General features: G+C 44.9%; 1 protein-coding gene across 1 annotated transcript in view; it reads left to right on the top strand.

Moving 5' to 3' along the window:
* HIPK3 (homeodomain interacting protein kinase 3) overlaps nt 1-6,000 on the top strand; it is a 94,160-nt gene that overhangs the window by 23,602 nt on the left and 64,558 nt on the right. The window lies entirely within an intron of this gene.

Below are 6,000 nucleotides of genomic sequence, written 5' to 3' on the forward strand. Positions count from 1 at the left end.
CTTTTCCTATCTGTACCCATCTGTTGTCTCTCATTTAATACTTCGATAGCAAGCTCGCTAGCATTTTCCAAGAAACTCTTCTTGTTTTGTATATTAGGAGACTTCTGACCCTGAAATTCTGGTCTGTAACTTGGGCTGCTCTTACTGGCACTATTGTTTCTACACCTATTAAAATTAATGCTGATATCCCATGCATTTATAGTGACTCATTAATTAGTAATTTAATTTATGCATGGTGATGTTGATTGATGTTTTTTGTAGTAGTTATATGCAAAGCATGAGGAGATGCTTCAATGAAAATGGAACTTTCCTGCTCTTAATAGCTGAGAACATAACAAACTGGATAAAATGTGTGCAGATTTTCTTTAACAACCAGTAACTATCTGGAGCCTTTCTCATCCTGGAAATAATTCTACTGACCACAATGGGTTTGTGTCAGGAGCTCGCTTGGCCAGCAGTGCTTGTGTTGTCTACAGCTGTCCATTAGCTTCAGCGGGGTGTTGCAGTTTCAGCCCCTGATGCTGCTGGTCCCCCAGTCCTTTCCTGAGGATGTTGTGATTACAGCCAGTGGTGCTGTGGGTGGTGACAGCCATGTTCTATGACAGACGATCCAGAAGGCAAAACGAGATGTAAGGGGAGATGCGAGGCATGCAGAGGAAAGTGAAAGGCAGCTGCTAGCAGGATTTGCTCCCTTTGGTGTGTTGCTGCAGGTAGGGTTCGTTGCTGTGTGTGATCCCTGCGGCGCTGCCATGCTGACTGCTGGAGCTGGGTGCCCAGGGCTGCCCAGACGCCTGCACCCTCTGCTTCAATGGCTGGCACTGTGCTTCGTGCCACCTCAGCCTCCTTCCCTTCCCTGTCATCTCTCTTCACGTGACGCAGACTGGTGTGCGTAAAGCCAGGCAAAAACAGAGTTTAAAATATGTTCAAGGAATTCATGTATGTAAAACAAAAACAAAAACAACTCCATTCAAACACCCATCCCTGCTGAGCAAGTAGTGCTCTCATTGCTCTTTTTCATGCTGTAATATCTAGGCATTTCAGTCTGAGCCCTAAAACTTGCCTGTTTAGCTATCACCTTGAGCTGCTTCTAGCTATTTGGTGAAACACAAGTGATAGGTGACAGGCTTCCTCACACGATGTCCTGTCAGCACTTTCTGACTGATTGTTCAGATGACAAACGCCTGTGCTTCATGCACCATGAGCATTTACTGCAGTAGTGCTTAATGTTTACAAAGCTGAAATGAGAAAGTTTGGCTGGTTCAAACTGTATTTTTTCTATTTTACACGTTACTTTGTAAACTGCATGTAGAAAAATAAGTGTATAGAAGTGCTTTTTGTTATTGAACCAGGAAAATGTAAATTAATTTATGCATTGAATAATAATTGCCCAGAATAGCTGTGCATTTTCTTCTTTTTAAATATGGCACAATATATGCAAATGAAAGTTCTTCAATCCCTGACAGATGTAACAGGTGGCAGCACATTACCTTATTCTAGAGAGACACAGCTTCTATAAGAAAACAACTTATCTGAAAATGATCTTGAAGTTCAGCAAGCATTAGAAGTGCATAAACTGCAGTCCCAAGCCATAAGTGTAATGTTGGCAAAACCCAACATGTTCACAACAGTTCCAGTTTTCTGCTTTGCTTGAGAGCTTTGGTCTCTGTCAAATAACATCTAATATGATGATGTGGACTTGTTGCAAAAGCCTGAGGATAACGTAGCATGTGTGTGTGTATTTTTGGTGGATTCTCATCATGATGTAGCAAAGCTCAGTCATCTCGGTGCAGTGGTCTCTGCAGTCTCTACTCCTTCATTTTCTCACCTGTTGCATCTCATCACCATTCACTGTGGTGTGGGACACGACACGATGTCTATAACCATGGCTTTATGTACAGGTATGGATTTGCCATTTTCCTGTCCACTTCTGCTCCCTCATCTTCTGTTAATCATCAGCACATCTGTATGCAGGGTGGTAGTCTTTGTTCCAGTAACACAGTGCCAATTATATCAAAATGTCATAAAGCCAGAAAAATAAACTGGCTTCCTGACTGCCTTCACCCCAAATGTAACTAAAATGCAACGTGGATACAGAAGATAACAAAAAATAAGTGCAGATTGGTTTTGTAATACTTGAAAAAAAAAATTAATTGGAATACTTGTATATGTGAATAAACAAATTCATATGAAAATACATTCTTTGCTGAACAAGGAAATGCTTTTTCCTTAGAATGGTTTGATCTTATTTCATAACTCTTGTAATTAGAACGTGTCTTTTCTGTTGTTCATTCCAGACCGGAGTCTCTTACATGGTAATTTAAATATTTGACAAATGTCAGTTAAAAATATTCTTCTAATGACATCTCGAGGGGGGAAATAAGGAAGACTTTAAGATATAGCTGCTTTTAAAAGCAGGAAAACACACGGGTGAGACTCTTGTGGGAGGCTGCAGAGCTGGGAGCCCTTGGTGTGTTGGTAGGGCTGCCTCTCAGGGAAGCTGTGAGCTGCAGGCTCCAAGTTCGCTCCTGTAGCAGCTTGGTTACACAGGAGGGAGGTCTCAGGGGAGGCAGGAGTCTCTTTGCCACAGCACACAGACCCCTGCTTGGAGCCGGTGGATCTGACATTTCCTTCAAAGTGCTTTGGAATACATGCTAAGAGTGCATCCCCTGTGATCCTATCCAGGTTTTACTGAAGTCATTAGGCTACTAATTAGCATCTACTCATTGAGTAACAGAAGATTGTTTGAATTCAGTAGTTTGTCCGCCCGCTTCTGTTTAATGATGTTTGTTGGTAGGAATGATGCATTCTGGAAAGTGAGGTCAGCCAGAACATTTGTGGTGTTCATCTGTCTGCAACCCTTGGTCTTGCAATGTATCAGCAGCTAAAAAAAGAAGCCATTGCTCAACTGTAAGAATGAACTGGTTGGTAATATTAGTGGGTGGCACCCTGTGAGTATTCACAGGGGTAGTGTAGAAGTGATGCTCAGTAAAAAGTAACAGTAAAAAGTACAATATTTTCTATTAAAAGATTTACAGGCTGACACGGCATCACAGGAATTTGAGTTTGAAATAAGCTTGTTTGTTTGTTTTTATTTTAGCAAGTTATTTTTCTCTGTCATAGAAGACAGTGTTTCAGTGTGTTTGTAGTTTAAGTAAAAATACATTTGTCCAATATTTTGTTATTGCTTATTTGGTAACCAGTTGTTGCAACTTGAGTGCTGGGTTAAATTTAGGTGATAAAGTCAGCTTTTGCTGACTAAATTTAAAGCTGCATTTTCTGTTGCTTTTAATCCATCAATGTGATTCTAACTCTTATAGTTATTTCTCACTGGCTGCTTCAGAATTGTATCTTCAAATTCCCACAGTTTTGTTGTGTAGTATTCAGGTATTATAAAATATTCAATTTGTCCTCACCAGGTACCTGAAAAATGGAAGCATTGCATTTTGGTACCTATTTAACTTTTGTTAATCTTACTGATTGAGAAATATGCCATGATGCATCATCTCTTACATGACCCACTAAAGACACTTAAGCTGCCTTTTTGCTGCTTGATATGTACATGTCACATTTACAGTGTAGTTTCACAGTTTTCCCCTGATGATGTGAAAGATGAGGGACGGACTAGAGCTTTACTTTGGATGAAACGTGCATTTCTGAAGAGGTCTCTGTGTGAATCCTAATTGCCGTGTTTTGATTGCGTTGCAGAGCAGCTTTGGAATGAGTAAATGTTATCCTTTCTGAGTTAAAGTAAGCCAGAAGCTGTGCTCCGACTGTCAGTGGCATCAGTACGCATTTAGTATGGCTTGCAGATCCTCAGCACTCACCCTGCTCACCTGCTTCCACTGGGTTGCATCACAGGGAGCATCAGAGGCTTCCTGTGGCTTAATTTCAGTGACTCACACAATCACAGAATGGCTTGGGTTGGAAGGGACCTCAAAGATCATCTAGTTCCAACCTCCCTGCCTGCTCCTTGTCATGGTCAACATGCTACAGCTTGGGTGACCACTCCTGCAGTGCTCATAGCAGCACATTTCCAACCATCACACTTCTGAGTTCTTTGGATTTCATCATTTCTACCTGGAAAACCAAACTGAGGTCTGTGCAGCTCTAAGCGCTGCGCTGAGAAAAGCTCTGCCTTCCTCTTTGTGTCAGCTCTGACACTCGCTGAACTTCCTAAGCTCGTTTGACTCACTGAAGAAAGCTGCCTACCTTTTTGCAGGGTGTGCTCCATCTGCTAAGTGAGATTCAGTGCTGGAGGGGGATCATCAAGAGAATCTATCTGGATGCATGGAGAGGAGATCACTGGTTTGTGGCATCGTCCTCCTATGTTAGCAGCTGGGGAGGTCCCAAAGGATGGAAGCACAGCCCCAGAGGCCTGCCTTCTCTAGGCCTGGCTTCTGTGTATTGCTTCCCTCAGCGGCTCAGATGGAGCTGCCCTATCCAGGACTCTGATGCTCAGGTTCGTTCAAGTGTTCAGAGCCTGGCAGGTATAAACAACTCATGAGCCGATATAAACAACTCGCAGTGGACATAAGAAGTATTTGGCAATGTAGCTTATAGCAGCTCAATGAGTAAAACAAATTGTTCCAGCCAAAGCATTTTTTGTCTCTGCCTACATTTGGGATTTTGATAACCAAAATAGCACAGTGTCACTGGTAAATGTGCTGCCAAGGGCTTCGGGCCTGGGTTTGTCCTCACAGCTACTTTTGCTGCATGATATTTTGACATCCATTAGAAATATCTTCTTCCATGGCTGCTGTTTCTTTCCGCTCAGGGCACAAAGACCTCACTGCTCTTCCCCTGAGCAGCATCACGGAAAGGAGGCAGAACAAAGAGCCCATGGAGGTGTGTGTTTCAGCGCTGAACTCTATCAATGAATGTAAATGACAGGGGCCTCCTTGTGCCAGGTTAGCCAAGTGCCTGAAACAGAACACCCTCGCTTACAGGTGTCACAGCATTAACCCCTCGAGTGCCCACCAGTACAGCCTGGAGAAACAGGGTAAGGGTGTGCTTACTGTTTATCAGATGACAAAAATAAGGGAAATGCTTGAAATACTTCCTAAAAACCCAGTTGTCAAAGTATGCCAAGACAAATTAGTAGCCAAGGAGGGGTATATTTACATTTCTTATTTCAGTAGACCATAAGCTTTCATTGTTGTGGATGAAATACATGTAGGGATAGAATTGGTGGATACCGAGTGCTTTCCTTCCTTCAGTTGTTTTAGAGCTTGTGTACTTAACTAATCATGGATGGTTCTCAAAACGTAGGCACATAGATGGCACGTGAATGAAATGCATATGCAAACAATCGTGCAGGAAGCTGATTGTTTGAGGAGCGCTGTGAAGACAAGCGTTATTAAAATGTGTAATATTAGAAAAAGATGCAACGAGCAGCTCTTAAGAGCTATAATTTGCTGGCATCGTCTTCCACCTGTTTTTTCCCCACCGCTAAATTAAGAGTGAGGAAGACACAGGCGCACGTGGCTGTGCAAGGACGGCAGTTGCCGGCCGCTCCGGGCAGGAGGTGGGAAGCGCCCGGCTGGGGCTCCGCTCACGAGCAGCGCTTTTTCCTTCGTCCCACCTCAGCTGAGGGCTGTTTAGGGTGAAGGACGCCGTTTGCGGGAGTGGGCCGGACCCGCAGCCACTGCCGCTTCAGCGATGCGCGGCGTCAGGGGCGCGTACCGCGCTGCTTCGGCACGAGTCGAGCCAGGAGCGCCGAACTTCAGCGCGGGGCTCAGGGCAGCCGCGCCGTCTGACGGCAGCCGCTAGCGCGTGGGGATCGCTCCTCGATGGCACGCCGCGCCTAGAACGAAGGTCGGTACGCCCGGATAGCCCGGGGCCGAGCGGGGCACCGCCTTCGTCCTCGCACGAGTTTGGGGTTTGTAGTCGCCCTCGCCTTGTCACCTGCTAATCTGCGGGTCTGGAGGGCGGCTGTTCCCTGAGACCGGAGCGTCTGGGAGCGCCCCCCAGCCGGGAGCTAGCGGGACCGGGTGGGAGGGA

This window comes from Lagopus leucura, unplaced genomic scaffold (assembly GCF_019238085.1).
Source record: "Lagopus leucura isolate 7727_CA_CO unplaced genomic scaffold, USGS_WTPT01 Super-Scaffold_100035, whole genome shotgun sequence".
NCBI classification, from domain to species: domain Eukaryota; kingdom Metazoa; phylum Chordata; class Aves; order Galliformes; family Phasianidae; genus Lagopus; species Lagopus leucura.